The sequence below is a fragment of the Microtus pennsylvanicus genome, chromosome 1, assembly GCF_037038515.1.
Source record: "Microtus pennsylvanicus isolate mMicPen1 chromosome 1, mMicPen1.hap1, whole genome shotgun sequence".
NCBI lineage: Eukaryota > Metazoa > Chordata > Mammalia > Rodentia > Cricetidae > Microtus > Microtus pennsylvanicus.
In genome coordinates this window covers 201,214,067-201,230,843 of record NC_134579.1, presented here as the reverse complement: position 1 = coordinate 201,230,843, position 16,777 = coordinate 201,214,067, and the positions used below count along the sequence as shown (strand labels likewise).

Sequence of the window (16,777 nt, the reverse complement as noted above, 5' to 3'; positions counted from 1 at the left end):
TTTATTTCATAGTCATTGTAAAACCTGAACTGAAATATAGAGAATTTCAGGGCCAACCAAGAAGACAGAGAGAAAGAGAATGATATTCTGGACCAAGAAAATTACGAAAAGAATTATGAAAGGCTGACAAACCCTGACACGTTTGTCTGAAGAGGTAAAGTCAGAAATTTCTCAATCCTCAACAGGATTCTAAGCAGATGGACTCCAATGGCTCTCTTCAGTGTGAAGGGGAAGAGTATTAAGAGTCAGAGAATCAGTTAAACTTATAGATATCCAAATTAAGAAAAAGCAAATTAACAGGAATTGGATAGGTATGTACAAACATGCATACCTGTGTATGTGTGTAATACACACATGATGTGGTGTTTTGTGTGTGGGGGGGTGGTATTTGTGATCTGCATATGTGAGTGGTGTACGTGTGTAGAGTATGTGTTGTAGAAGGCTGTTTGTTTGTTTCCTGGCCACCCAGACTCCCAAAATAACCACACAGAAACTATATTATTTAAATTATTTAAATCACTGCTTGGCCCATTAGCTCTAGCTTATTATTGGCTCTTACATATTAATTTAACCCATTTCTAGTAATTTGTGTATCACCACATGTTGTGGCTTACCGCGTAAAGCTCTGCCTAGCTCCAGCAGGGCTACATGGCTTCTCCTTAACTTCTCCTCCCTTCTCCCAGCATTCAATTTAATTTTCCCCACCTACATCTCCTCTACCTTATTAGGCCAACCCAGTTTCTTCCTTTTTTCTTTCTTTCTTTTTTTTTTGCAGTTTTTGTGGTTTTATTTAAACACAAATAAAACGTGCACGCAAGCCATCTACTCCTTCTCTTCTCTGTGCAGCCTGGCGTTGGGATTGGTGACTCTGATGGCCGGCTGTGCTGCTCTTTCTACGATGGCTTTTCGGTTCTCGGAGGAAACATTGTGAGCAATCTCACACAGTAAGACTTGTGCACATCAGCAGCACCTCCAGCTCCTTGACGTTGTGGACCAGAAACTTCCGAAAGCCACTAGGCAGCACATGCTTGGTTTTCTTGTTGCTCATGTAACCAAGGGCATCAGGATCTGGCCCTTGAATCTTCGCCGCACCCTGTTGTCAATACCTCTGGGTGATGGAGGAAGGTCATTGGCTAATAAAGGAACTGCCTTGGCCCATTTTATTGGTTAGGACATAGGTAGGTGGAGTAAACAGAACAGAACGCTGGGAGGAAGAGGAAGTGAGCTCAGACTCGACAGCTCTCCTCTCGGGAGCAGACGCCTCAGAGAGACGCCATGCCCCGCTCCCAGGCAGACACACACTATGAATCTTCCCGGTAAGACCTGTGCTCACAGATTATTAGAGATGGGTTGATCAGGATATCAGAATTAGCCAGTAAGAGCTAGAGCTAAAGGGCCAAGCAGTGATTAAATGAATACAGTGTCTGTGTAATTATTTGGGGGCATAAGCTGGCCGAGCAGGCAGCTGGGGTGTTGGGGACGCAGCCCCGCCACGCCCATATTACTACAAATGGCGCCCATGTGGACAACTGCTTCCACATAAAGCCTGAGACAGCTTGGGAAGTAATTCTAGAACAAAATGACAGCTTTGTGCATTGTTTCTTGGTAGCAGCACTCTCTCGGGTCTACTCTGCTTGCCAGAGGCAAGCAAGCGCCTCATCTAAGAGAGGCTTCCTGACTCAGCTTTAGCTGCAAAGCGTGCAGCTCATTAAGAGGTCCTGCCACAAAACACTTAAACGGTGTTGATGAAAAGCTGAACACATGCTTTTCGGTTTTCAGCCGTAGCAGGAAAAAAGCTGCACCGTTAAAAATGCCAGCTTTCTGGGCTGTCCTGTCAGGGCAAACTCTGACTCTTATAAATATGGCTACAGCCAGTACCTCAGCCACAAGGTTGGAATGGCAGAAAGCTAAGGAATGGGCTACATCTAGCCGGCAAAGCCACACCTTTAGTCCTACTGAGATTGCTTGGTAAATTAAAGACTCATGTGGTCAGAAAAAGAGAGATATACAGTAAAGAGAGATTCAAAGACAGAGAATTTCTGAATGGTTTAAAGTGTGTTAAAAATATATGCAGACTAAAAGTTAAAATTCTTAAAGTAAACCTCTGTGACTTCAAGGTGTAGTAGCAAACACCTTTAATCCCAATGCCTGGGAGGCAGAGACAGGCGGATCTCTGAGAGTTCAAAGACAGCCTGGTCTACAGGGTTATTCCAGGTCAAAGATATGCGCTCAAAAAGCAAAAAGTTAACCTAGGAATGTCACAGCTTAGATTCTTAAGCACCTAGTGATTTAAAGGAGCAAATCAAAAGTGCTCCTGGATAGTAAAAAACTGCAGATTCACAATAGGACAGATTCAGACCACTAAATGAGTCACACTGTTGGATGAATGTACGTAGGCTTGGGAGAGAGAAGAAAAAGAATATAGAGAATAAAGTTAATGGTTTTAAAAAAAAAGGTAAAGTCTTTAAAGAGACAGAATACAGATAGTTAAGAGATTAAAAGAAATAAAGAAAAATAAGCCACGTAAAAATGGAAAATTCACAGAGAGTCTGGATTATGTACATTGTGTTTTCTTTAAAATTTTTGACTGTGAAGGAGCTAAGTACAGAGAGACATTTCATTATATGGGCTGCCAAGCAGAACCAGAACGGATATCATGAGGGTATGATTTCAGAATTTGGGTCTAAGGATATGATGCTTTGGAGAGGGTCTTCTTTTGTTTTCACAGAGGATCAGACCTTGTGGATTGCATTCAGGACCATGCCCTCCTGAAGGGTTGCTGTGAACATCTTCAGAAAATTGCTTTGCTCAACTGCCAACTGAGATGAAACTAGCACACAGGTTATACCATGAAAGGCCTAATTAACGACGCCCCCATTCAGCAGGAAGCAGTTTGGAGAGAAAAAACTGCGCCCATGTTTGCAAATATGATTTATAAACATTCTTTTACATTTAAAGGGGGATATGATATATATATATGAATAATTTGCATTAGTATAGATTTTGCTTTATTGATAGAGATTTAAGGTCAATTTTGTTATATGTATAAGTGTTTCTGATTTTGATTAAGGTATTGTGATTGTGTAGTTCATTTAAATATGTACTGTATAATTAGGAAATATAGGTTGTTAATGGATAATCATTGATAATAGTAAAGCTTGTAGTCATGTTAGTTAATATTTTCTACATGTGCGTAGATATATTTTAGATAGACATTCTTCATGTCTTTCAAAGATTACAGAATAGGACATTTAATGTTTTAATAACTTAGGACTTTTCATGACAATGAGACACTCTGCTCCTGGCAGCACCAATCTACTTCAAGAGGAAGATGGGCATAGAAGAGGATCCTTATGGAGTTTGATAGCCATTTGGGCAAGAAACTGCTCTTGCCTGGACTATTGCATAAACTGGACACAGAGAACCCACAGAAAGAGGACTACTAAACTTGCCTAAGGTGAGATGATCTTTCAGGGTTCCTGATTCATGAAAGAGTCTGCGAGACATTCTGCAGGACACAACAGATAGTGACTGAACTGACTTTGAATTTTCCTGCTTTATGGAAATGTCTGCTGGATACCATGGGCCTGAAGGCTGAAGATGGATGCTCCAACGGTACAGAGGAACTTTGGGTGACTGTCCAGGCAGCGAGGTGTCTCTGTCATTTCTAGAGTTTTAAAAGTTGCTTTTTTCTTGTTTGCTTAGGTAGTATTGTATCTTTCTGGAGTCTTTGATGGAGTTAAGAATAGTTAGTTATAGTTATAGTTTTCCTTAGTTATGATAAAGATTATTGTAACTTTTACTTGATAACTGTTTCATTATATGTAATTTTGCTATGTTAAAGTTAAAGCCTTTTTTTTGTTTAAACAGAAAAAGGGGAAATGATGGAGGAAGGTCATTGGCTAATAAAGGAACTGCCTTGGCCCATTTTATTGGTTAGGACATAGGTAGGTGGAGTAAACAGAACAGAATGCTGGGAGGAAGAGGAAGTGAGCTCAGACTCGACAGCTCTCCTCTCGGGAGCAGACGCCTCAGAGAGACGCCATGCCCCGCTCCCGGGCAGATACAAGCGATGAAGCTCCGACCTAGAATCTTCCCAGTAAGACCGGTGCTCACAGATTATTAGAAATGGGTTGATCGGGATATCAGAATTAACCAGTAAGGGCTAGAGCTAAAGCAGTGATTAAATGAATACAGTGTCTGTGTAATTATTTTGGGGCATAAGCTGGCCGAGCAGGCGGCTGGGGTGTTGGGGATGCAGCCCCGCTGCCCCAATTACTACATCTGGGTTTCTGCCAGTTTCGCTTAATCTTGACATATCGATCTGACTGGTGCCGGTACTCTTTTTGACGATCTTGGGCTTCACCAGAGGCTGGAGGACAGCTATGATGCCGCAAAGGAGATGGCAGCCACCTAGCAGGTAGCGACAAGGAAGAAGCCAAGCCAGTTTCTCTATTAACTAATGGTATTCACAGCATACAGAGGGCAATTCCCACACAGAGTATGTTTGTATATGTAGTATATGATGTGTGCATGCACATGTGGTATGTACGTGGTCTGTATGTGTGTGTCATATGCATGTATATGTGCATGTGTGGTATGCATGTGTGTGGTATATGTGTATGTGTGTTATATATGTATGTGGTGTATGTTCATGTGTAATATGTATGTATGTGGCATGCGTTTTGTGTATGTGTGTGGTGTGTTTGCATGTGTAGTATGTGTGTGTATTTTCATATAAAGATGTAGTTGAATATGTAGCCCTTAGTTGTTGGTATTGTTTGGAATGGGTGTGGAATGTTAAGGCAGTTAACCTTGGTGGAGCATGTGTGTCACTGGAGGTGGGTCTTCAGGCTGTATAACCTGGTTCCATTTTATGTTCACTCTCTGCTTCCAGACTGTGAGTGCAATGTGACCAGCTCCTTACCTGATAGCATGCATTCATGTTTTCCCTTCATGATGAGCTGTATCCCTCTGGAGCTATAAGCCAAAATAAACCCTTTTGCCTTAAATTGATTTTGTGAAGATATTTTATCATAGCATTTTCTATTAACTTATTTAATATGTATACATATATGATATGAAATAAAAGATAAACAGTTTAATTTTTCAAAATGTAGTCTGCTCAGAAGTTCAATGTGCTATCCAGCTACTAAAGGCTTGAGCGTAGCCTTAAAGGTCTAATGTGTGTGACCTTTTGACTTTACCTTGACTAAATATAAAACTTACTTGGATATATTTTTTATCTTTTAGGTTTAAGAAAGATATTGTTTTAAACAAAGGATTTTTGTTAGCCTATGTGTGGTTCTATCTATGTATGATTTAATAATGTGGCCAATTAAATGACTTTAATCCACATAAAATGTGCTTGACGGGATTGGCTTATTAAACTCCCACTCATGCTACTGAAGGTTTTTTGAGCAAAACTTGTTTTAAATTCCTTATGTGGGAGCTAAAGTGTTGCAGATGATTTTCTCAGGTACAAGTACGTTGGCTGGCCTTCCATATTCCTCACTCTTGAATATGAATCTGTGCCCTTCTCTTGCAACAGCTCTGTATATTCTGAGATTCCCTTTGCCATCAGCCATCACAAGCACCAAACCATGACTCCTTGCTTTCCTGGTCTCTGTGTTCTCTCATCAGCTTGCACTTACCTGTCCTCTGAGCTGTGACCCTGTTCCCAGTCACCCATTTTGAAATTCCTTGTTTTTCCCTCATCAAATTCTTATCCCATCACCTGGCTTCTCCTGAACTAAGGTGTCAGAATTGTTCAAATGCCATCGTTTTTCACTCTGTCATCGTTCATTCTTGGTTACAGATATTTACTGTGGAGAACAGTAATTCCCACTGTAACTCACTTCTCACCCCAAACTTTCCCACGATTGTTCCACAGTTTAAAATGCAGTGGAAGAGAAGCATTTGCCAGGTCTAGTTGTCAAATGCTGCAAGAGTCAAATGTGAAAAATCCAACAGATAGAAAGTCACTGGTGAAGAACAGGGGAAGGAGGGGTAGGAATTTGGAGGGTTGGAGTAAGAAAGAAGCTCCCATTTCTTCGTGACTTGAGTCAGAGAAGCAGAGAGACATCATGGGCTGTATTGAGGGATAATTCCTTGAGAATCCACCAGGGCATGTGGGGAGCGGCCAGGGACAGACTTCCTTTTCTGCACTTTGAGAAGAGGAGCTTTGGATCATGGGGAAAGGTAGAAAAGAAATGGCTGATACTTAGCGATATAAGGGCTGCAAAACTGTACTTCTCTAAGAGGGGTGAGAGGAGAGTTGACCAGGAGCAAGAACATGGTCTGGAAGAACAGAGCAGGCTCAGTTGGCATTTCTTCTTAAAGAACTAAAATTATAACCACAGTATTTAGTTCAGCACACAGACTAGGGGCAGAAAGCTGAGCTTATCAACGACCAGCTAGCTATACCGTCCGCGAGAGTTCCTTTCTTGCTAAGCCTCTGTAAGCCAATGGCATAAAATTTTTGTGACTGTCAAATAAGACAATACATGCTAAGTAATTTCACGATCCTGGGCACAGGGTAAGTGCTCAATGAAGGTGTCCTCTTCCTGTCTCTCTCCACTGCTAGGAGCAGATGGGGGTGGGGTTAGGGCAGCACTGAAATGCAAACGCTATCACTGCAGTCCATCGAGAAGAATTTTGACCGTGCCTAGATTGACATTTTCTCCTTGAGGTTGAGGGTATTTGATTTGTCAGCTTTAGGGTCTTCAATTTTCTTATCTTAAAAAGGTCTCAGAAAGGTTTTTCTAGAAAATACAATAATTTCAGGCACAGTATATAATTAATTCTTCTATTTCCCAGCCAAGACAATGTTTCTAGTTCTCGAAAAAATATTATGTATAGGTTTTTTTTGAGTTTTATTTTTCCCTTGGTTGAGCTTTTTCAGACTGATGGCCTATGATAAAAATTAGTTTCACAAAAATATTTTACATGTTTTTTATGGCTAAAGCACTGAGAAGCACACTGTAATGATTAAAAAAAAGAATAACATATAATGCCTGTCTTCAAAGTGTTCTGAATGGGATAGCATACGCAGACAGCTATAGATCAGCAGGAAAACCACCCAGTTGCCAAGAAGAACAAAGGAGGGATTGATTCCCACTGGAGATAAAAAAAATTCTCAGGAAGCTGCAGCTTAAGGGAGGAAAGCTATTTCAAAGATGGATAGGATAGAGAAAAATACCACAGGCATTTGGAATGGCTGGGCAAAAAATACTCGATTTGAAGATACTCGATGTGTTTGGAGCATGATTAGTGTGGTCTATTGTAGGGTCGGGGTTACTAAAAATAATTAAATACTTCATTCTTGTCCTGTCATTTTCCTTCTTTAATTATGGGGATTAGTTCTCATTCAATTGCATATTTCACCCAATCCCTCACAATGTTTTGCACAAGGCATGCATCAATGAGATGAATTAAACTGTAGATGCTTTCTCATTAGATTTTAAATTCTCCAATATCCTGAAGTTTATTTCTTCCCATGCGTGCCCAGCTTGTTTGAGAGAAGCATGCCAATTAGTGTGCCTATCTGTCCCACTGCCAGAGCTCCAGAGATGATAATAAGATGGATTTTTTAATTTTCATTGCAATTTATTTGCCTTCAAACATTTCCCTTTTCATGCTGAATTCAACAAAACTATGTAACAATTTAGGTGCTTTCCAAACTCTGGATTCTGGCTCCTAATGGGGAGTTTTCTGTCTGTTATAGAATGGTAATGAAGGAAACTGTCTTTTGTCTCAGAGGCAAAGAACCTGGGGTGGGAGTCTGGAGAAGAGGCCTTTAGCAAACACTCAAAGAGGAACGAAGCAAGAACTGGCAACTAACGTAGGGGATGGTGAACTTGGGTGGATTTCTCTGTTCTGTTGATCTAATAGAGAAACTAACAAAGGAGAAGGAGGAGGAAGAGGGGAAGAAAGAGGAAGGTGAGATGTAAGAGGTGCACGGGTTGCTGGGGGTGGTGGTGCACACCTTTAATCCCAGCACTTGGGAGGCAGAGGCAAGAGGGTCTCTAAGTTCAAGGGCAGCCTGCTTTATAAAGTGAGTTCCAGGACAGCCAAAGCTATATACAGAGAAACTCTGTCTTGAAAAACCATAAAAAGGTTGCAGAACATACTTTAGAACTGATCATCACAGCAGTGAACCGTCTGTTCTCCTTATTTAAATGGTATGGAAGTGAAACAGGATTGCTCTGAGCCTGAAAGGGTGAGAGAGATTTTTCAGTGTTTACTGTGTGTAATCAGGACCATATCACATCCACTGTCTATTGCTGATACTGCCTGCATGTAGCTCTTTTGCATCCCCCATTTGCTTCACTAAGCTTCTGCCCATCATCCAAATACTTACACAGCTGCTATCTTGTTTCCTTATTTTCATTAAAAACAAAGAAGAGAAAAGAAATTCGGATTGGTCCTACCATTCTCTCAAGCGCTTTTTCTTCCCTCTGTTATAGAAGTAACAGTGATCTTCCTTGATCTTCCTGAGTTCTGGACCCAGCTCACCTACTTTCATCCCTGCAGCTAGGAACCTCCTGTCTGGGGCATCCTTTCTCTTTGACTGGACCATCTTTCTCGCCTGATCTTCTCTCTAAACTTGTTCTGTCTTCATTTTCTAATTTTTTTTTAACTTAAAGCAAATCAAAAGTCCTTACCAAAGCTATAGGTCCCATATGATCTGGGCTCTTGCTGTTTGTATGACTCCCCTCTGTGCCCTTTCTCTTTTGTGAACCTTCTCCAGGCACCAAGGCCACCTTGGTCTTCTCCAATACTTGATAACAGTTCACAGTTCACAACTTCAGCTCATGCTGGTTCATGAATTTCCAGGCTTCATGTCTTCCCTAAGGCATCACCTGTTCCTTCCTCATTCGCTCTATTCTCCTGTCCCTATAACATGTATGTATGTATGTATGTATGTATGTATGTATGCATGTGTTATATGTGTGCATTTATGTATGTATACATATGTATATATTTAATTGTGTATGCATGCATATATGTGTGTATGTATAAATGTGAATTTAAGTATGTATGTGTGCATATACATGCATGTATTGTGTGTATGCATATAATGTGTATGTGTATATATGTGAGTGCAAGCATGTATATATGTAGGCATGCATGCATATATGTGTATATGTATGTGTGTGTGTGTATGTATGCTGTACGTTTTGGCAGTCTCTCCATTTTAATCTCATGTTCTTGGCTGGTTTACTCACTACCATATCCATCTTTTCTAGAGCAGTGCCTAGAAAATGTTATACAATCAACAAAAATATATTGAGCTATTTCTAAACCCGAAATTCTCTGATTTTGTAGTGTCTTGAAATAAAAGTCCTTTCGGATGAGGGTCTGGATTCATGAGTGGGCTAGCTCTAGATAAAGTGTGTCATCTGTGGCCCTGAAGCAAGGAAACTGCACATCCCAGGGACTTCATTATCACCGTGTTTTATCCATGTGAGGTGTAAACTTTCTAGTCAAAAAATGAAGTGTCCTCTCCCTCTGCTGTGACTAGTCTGTAGCATCTGCTAAACTGTTAAACATAGAGAGTCTCCTGGAAACATGCATGTACATAGCCCCTCAGAGAGAATACACATAATTAGCCTTCTGTAGTTTATGGCTATGTAAATGAATCACCTCCCAATTAGGCATGTGTGTAAACTATGAAATTGAACTTGTATGAGAAATCACTTTGATCCCTAGATAATAAACTGTGCTGGACAGCATTATAACATTGTGTAGGAACCGAGCAGTCAGGAAAGCATGGCTCAAAAAATCTCTACACAAATTATCAGAAAATGTAGCTTGGGGGCCATGAAAACAATAATTTATACATAGAATGTATGCTAAGAGATCTCCAAGATCTGTTACATGTTGTTATCTGACCACCACCTCTTCTCCCCACCCCATATCAACCACGATGAGCGTTTTGTCATTCATCCTGGAACCTTTGCATCTGACATTTGCATGGACTTCCCTTTGTTTGTCCAGGCCTTTTCCTATAACCTATGCACAGCCAACTCTCCAATCCATCTTTAAAATCCATTGCAAAACTACCTTGATTGAACCTGTCCTGCTTCCCTTGATGAGTGTCCTTCTTCCTATGTGGCCATGTCTCCGTATGTGTTTGTCTTCCACAGCTCCAGCCTGTATTCATTTGTCTGCAGTGTTTTATGTCACCTGTTTTGACTCGTACAGGATAAGAAGCATTTCAACTACCATTGGTCCTTAAAAATTATACTGAATATTTCCTTTCAGTGAAGTGTATTTTCATATTTACATGGAAATTCGCTTTTTAAATTATAAAACAGAGCATTAAATAGTATATTTAAACCTCTAGAGATATGAGAATGTTCTAAATCTTGTTTATATAAAATGGGATATACCAGAGAAACCCTTTTCTACCTCATTACATAGACAAGTATAACACATACTGCTACCCAGAGTCCTGGAAATGAAATACAGGGCTGTATGGATGTTAGACAAGGGCTCCCACAGAGCCACATCCCCAGCCGGACAACACAAGTCAGCTTAAGTGTTCTTTTCTTTAAGAAAGTTTCAATAATACCACATATTTTTTATCACATTTTCTGATGCAGATTTCCAACACTAGTTCCACTAGTATCAATTTATTTATCCTCATAAAATTCTCCATTAATTGGAAGGGAAAAAGCTATTCTCTATCTTGGTTTCAGTCTTTTTTGGGGGTTCACAAATGAGAGAACTACATCATACGTAAATAGGCTCATTCAGCCACTCACTGTGGAGCGGTTAGACAATAAGCCCTATATTTTGTGTTTCCCTAAGAATTATACTCCTAGTTTTTGTACCTTCCCAAGTAAGAGTTAGGAAATGAAAAAGTCTCATTCAGAAAGTCAGCAATTACTTGTGAACCATTGTGGGGTCTTAGAGCAGTGGTTCTCAACTTGCGGATCACTACTCATTTGGGGGTCATACCTATTTGTAGTATGATTCATAATAGTAGCAAAATTACAATTATGAAGTAGTAATGATATAATTTTATGGTTGGGAGTCACCACAACATGAGGAACTGTATTAAAGGGTCACAGCATTAGGTGGATTGAGAACACCTTTTTTGTTCCGACAGCCCAGCATTTTTCTTTTCTTCTTTCTTTTTAACAACAGCCAAATCCTGCTCTTCTTTATTACTATTCTTTAGACTTTCAAATCTTGCTTATCTGATTAGCCATAATAGCAGATATCCATGGACTCACTCTTGTCAACCCCGGATCTGAGAAGGTGCTAAGATTTGTATGTGCTGCCTGTGAGCATGGCTAGCTGCAGATAGCTTAGGTCTGTGATAAAATAGAAATTATAAGATGTTAAAAGACATGTCAAAGACCTACTTCTTCCTTTTAGTATCACGAAGAGCAATATTATGTAGTGATGAGGAGCTGCGGGCCACTTCCCTCCGCCCGGCTCCCGGCTATCTTTACCCAAAATAACTACATGGAAACTATATTCATTTAAACACTGCCTGGCCCATTATATCTGGCCTTTTCTTGGCTAACTCTCATATCTTGCTTTAACCCATATCTACTAATCTGTGTATCACCACGGGGTCGTGGCTTACCAGGAAGATTCTAACCCACATCCATCTTGGGCTGGAGCTTCATGGCTTTTGCCTGACTCTGCTTTATTTCTCCCACAATTCTGTTCTGTTTTCCCCACCTACCTATGTTCTGACCTATCAGGCCAAGCAGTTTTCTTTCTTAATTAACCAATGAAAGCAACAGATAGATAGAAGACCCTCCTACATCAATACTAAGTACTCCACAGCCAGCCACCTGCCTCAGGTAACATTCTTTAATACCCATGTGCTTCCATACCACAGGGGTTAGCAGAGTCATCTTAGAGAAGAAGGGGTTATTTTGTTTGGGCATATAATTGCATGCATGTGCGTGCGCGCGCGCGCGTGCGCACACACACACACACACACACACACACACACAAACACCTCTTCCAGGGAGGCCCACATGCAGTTTCAGCTAGGAGAGGGTGTTCTCATCTTTTCTATTTACATTCTCCTGGCTAGAATCTGGGTGTCCATGGCAGCATCAAAATTTAATTTCTTATTTCCATATTTGGTATGCAAGGGAACTAGCCTTTCCCTAGTATATTTATAGAAATATGAAATGCCGGCGAGCATGATTTCTCAACAAAAGCTATTTAAACTGCTTTACCAGCGTTCATTTTTCTTCCCTGACTGCAAGTGGCAGGTTAGAAAGGGGCGCATGGACAGAACGATATCTTCCAGTTGCTCAGTCTTCCATTCGTGTGAGTTTTGGGGTACCATCTGCTAGACTCCCACCTCTCTGTAATAATTTGATAAGTAGTCATTAAATTAAATTATTAATCTTTGTACTGTCTTCTTCCCTCTGTTGCAAAACAACATGGAGCATAGCTCAGGTGCTTTGTGAGATTTGTTTAATACTATTTAGTTAATATCATCTAAAGAGACACTGAAGTTAATACTAGAATTGACATTTCATTCTGATATTTTAATAAGCATAATGGGTCATAAATTCTGATTGTGATTTTGCTTATAGTTTAGGCAAACAAAAGCAAACAAACAATTTCTTCCCCCAAAACTGACCCCTTCATGTTTCTGCCAATCTAGGTCACTAAGAAACCAACGATGTGCCCAGGTTTCTGGTCTGAACCCTGAAGATCTATAGTCTACATCCAGATCATTAGACACATTGTGACAAAGCATTCATCTTTGAATTTCATTATTGTTTCCTACAGCAGGTAAAATAAAACAACCATTATCTCAAGGGCTCATACTTCTAGGGAGAGCCTGATTACTTTTAAGTGGTGAAACTAAATAGAGTTTAATGTCAGTGCATGGCAACAGGTACTCCAGCCTGGGCAAGAGTTTCATGCTTTTAAACTAATCCAGATTCTTAAAATGGTTATCTTGGGCTGTGTTGAGATGGCTCGTGCCCTCAAATTCTTTATAAAAAACATTTTATTTATTCTTTCTGACTTTTACATCATGTATCTTGCTTCCATTTATCTCTCTGTTCATTTGCAGATATCTATCTTTTGCTCTTGCATTGACCCCCACTAAATAAAAGAAAATAAAATTTAAGAGAAAGGAAGGAAAGAATAAAGAAAGAAAAAAGACAGAAAGAAAAACAAAGGAGGAAGGAAGGAAGGAAAGAAAGAAGGAAGGAAGGAAGGAAGGAAAAAAGGAAAGTTGCCTTGTCTTAGAGATTCTTCAGCTTTGCATCTGAGGGACCAGCCCCTTCATATGCTCCAACAGTTCATAGATGGGGTGGGTGTTGGGGTGAGCCAACTCATATCCCTGGTTCTGGGCTTGGGTAGTTGCAGGGTTGGCAGCTCTCGAGCTCTTCCCCATCATCACCACCAGGGTGAGCTCTCGAGCATGTATCTCCCGTTGCAGCAATGAGCAAGGGACAGGACTGATTCTCCTGCTTATTTTTCATGCCCTCAGGGTCAGCTCCTCCATACCTATACCCCCAGGTCCAGCTCTACTGTATTGCCCAGGTGAGGTGCAGGGGCCACTCTCCTGAGTGTTGCAGATGGTGAGGGGGCAGTTCTTCTACTTTCATGACCTCATGGACAGCTCCCCCAACTACCAAAGTCAGTGAGGAGTATGGGGAATAAAATCTCTCTTACCACGCCACCTTATGCCACCTTATGGCCTCTTTGTGACAGATCTCCCATGCTCACACCCTCAGGACTGTCTTGCCTCTGCCAACAATGCCAACAACATCAGCTCTGCAGTGCTTCCCAAGTGAGATGCAGGACCTGTTCTCCAGAGTGCTGCAGCTGCTGAGGGCCAACGACAGGTCTCCCATTCTCATAACGTCAGGGCAAAGTGGTTCAGGCAGTGCTTTCTCCTCACTCCTCAAGGCCCTGGGAAGGTGTGAGGGTCTCCTTTTCCTGCTCTGTTGTGGTGTTCCTGGACAAGATCTGAATCAATGTGTTTTTAAAAACCCTCAACCACTTACCCCTCACATGCAGATCACTGATTAAAAATAAATCTTCAATATTTGGTGGAATATGGATTTCTCTTTTCCTGTAAAAAATGATAATGACAATGATGATGGTGGTGATAATGATAAAGGACGGAATATGGTTTGAAGTAGAATATAGGAAAATTCATGTATCAAATTAGATCTTAATATAATATAAAAATGGATAGTAAGCTTTTGAATGATGTTACAGGATAGTAGCCATAAGTGAAATGTATTTTTGATTAGAACATTTCAAAACAAAGATTCAAATCAATTTATAAAGTTGAGGAGGGAATTTCATTTTTATTTTTAAAAATCTTACAATAAGATACCTTAGAAATCATTGTTACTAGATTGAAAAAGATTGTTCTTGGATGTACTTTTACAAATTTAAAACTCAAGTTCCAAAATGAAATTAGCTTGAGGATTATATTTAACCTGAAATGTTCTTATGAACTAAAATGCATTAATTACTTTTCTCATTGCTACAACAAAACACCCGACGAAAGAAACTTTGCTTAAGAAGGGTCTGTGCTGGCTCACAGTTGGAATACTTAATTCATCATGGTGGCAAAGGTGTTGTGGCAGGGATGTGAGGTATCTGACCACACTGTGTCCACAACACTCAGGAAACAGTCAGAAGGGCCCTGCTCCCAGGTTGGCCACACTGTGTCAAGACTACTCAGGAAACAGTCAAAAGGGCCCTGCTCCCATGACATGCAGGACCCATAGAAAAATGTCTGCTGAACTTGCCTAAAGATGAGATGATCCTTCAGGGTCCCTGCTTCATGAACGAGTCTGTTAGACATTCTGTAGGACACAGAAGAAAGCAACTGATGAACTTTGCCATTACAAGGCAGAACAGACCTTCAAATTTCATGCTTCATGGAAAAGTCTGCCCAATACTATGGGTCATTAGACTGAAGATTGGATACCCCAAGGATACAAAAGAACTCTGGGTGACTGTCCAGGCAGCAAGATGTCTCTGTCAATTCTAGAGTTTTGGAAGTTGCTTACAATGCACTTCCTGCTTACTTTGGTACTATTATACCCTTCTGGTGTCTTTAATAGAGTTGAAGAATAGATGGTTATACTTATAGTTTTCCTTAGTTATGATAAAAGATAAAATAGATACAAATATTGTAACTGTAATTCTTGCTTGATACCTGTTTTGTATATGTATTTTATTATGTTAAAATTAAAACCTTCCTTTTCATTTAGCCAGAAAAGGGAGGTGATGTGTGACTCTTTTCTGTATGCTGTGATTACCATTGATTAATAAAGAAACTGTTTTGGACCTATAGCATGACAGAACAGAGGTAGGTGGGGAAAACTAAAGTGAATGCTGGAAGGAAGAAGGCGGAGTTGAAAGGAAGCCATGTAGCCTCGCTGGAGACAGATGACAGATAGAACCTTGCTGGTATGATAGAGACACGAGGCAATACACAGATTAATAGAAATGGGTTAAATTAAGATGTACGAGCTAGCCAATAAGAAGCTAGAGTTAATAGGCCAAGCAGTGCTTTATTAATATAGTTTCTGTGTGGCTATTTCTGGGCTGAGCAGCCAGGAATGAACAAGCAGATCTCCTACTGCACTCCCAGGTCGGCCACACTGTGTCAACAACACCCAGGAAACAGTCAGAAGGGCCTTGCTCTCGGGTTGGCTTTTTCTCACTTATTCAGTCTGAGACCCAGTCCAATACATGCTGCTTACTCTCAGGTCTTCAAAACTCATTTAACTCATTCTAGAAACTCTTCATCAATGTGCCAGATATTTGTTTTCACAGTGACTCTAAATCCCTCTCACTGAATAACCAAAATTCACCATCACTTATTTTACCTCCAAAAGTCATCTGACATCATACTTTGGGAAGATATCAGAGACTAGTATAAAGTGCTCTCCAGGTTGAGGTTGGAGGTTGTCACATTTCAGATCCTTTGCCAAATTATTATTTATTTTACTAATTATATGCTAGATTAATAGTAGCTGGTGCTCCTCATCTAGATGTAGCTCAATGATAAAGCATTTGCATGGCAGGCACAAGACTCTGGGCTCAATGTCCAGCACTTTCACCTGCACACACACACATGTATACACACATGCATATAAACACACATAAACTACGTGTATACACATACACACATACTAGAATTCACAGGCATACACACATATGCATGCACATGCATGCACATGCATACATACATACACACATGCTTACATGCATACACACACATACACACACACCCCACAATACATGCATTTGCATACACATGTGAATATACACATATACACCTGCATACATATATGCACACATATACACATGCACATCCATACATATTTATATACACACATACACACATCTGCATACACACACAAACACACATGTATAGACCCACAATCACACACCCTAATCCATACACACACGTACATGCATACACACACATGCCTCACAATGAACAGCCAAGGGTTGTAAACAATATTCAGCTGTTACAATATGATGAAAATCCAAGGGCTTCATGTGCTGAGAAGACTCAGATCGGTGTTTTCAGATGGCTGTTTTCAGAAATTGTGACCCTGATTCCCAGGGTATACTTTTTTTTTTTTTTGGCTTATTACTTACGGTGTAGGTCAGTCATCAAACCTTTCTTGACCTATTCTCCCTACCTACAAAAACAATTAAGGTTCTGTTGCTAATGAATCTTACACAGCTTCTCTGAATATTTTCAGTTTAACAATTGTTTGACGTTTTTATTTGT

The 16,777-nt window shown here is 40.3% G+C and overlaps 1 pseudogene; it reads right to left on the bottom strand.

Moving 5' to 3' along the window:
• Positions 1–822: 822 nt before the first annotated feature.
• On the bottom strand, positions 823–4,945 carry LOC142832468 (large ribosomal subunit protein eL32-like; annotated as a pseudogene).
• Between the last annotated feature and the right edge of the window lie 11,832 nt (positions 4,946–16,777).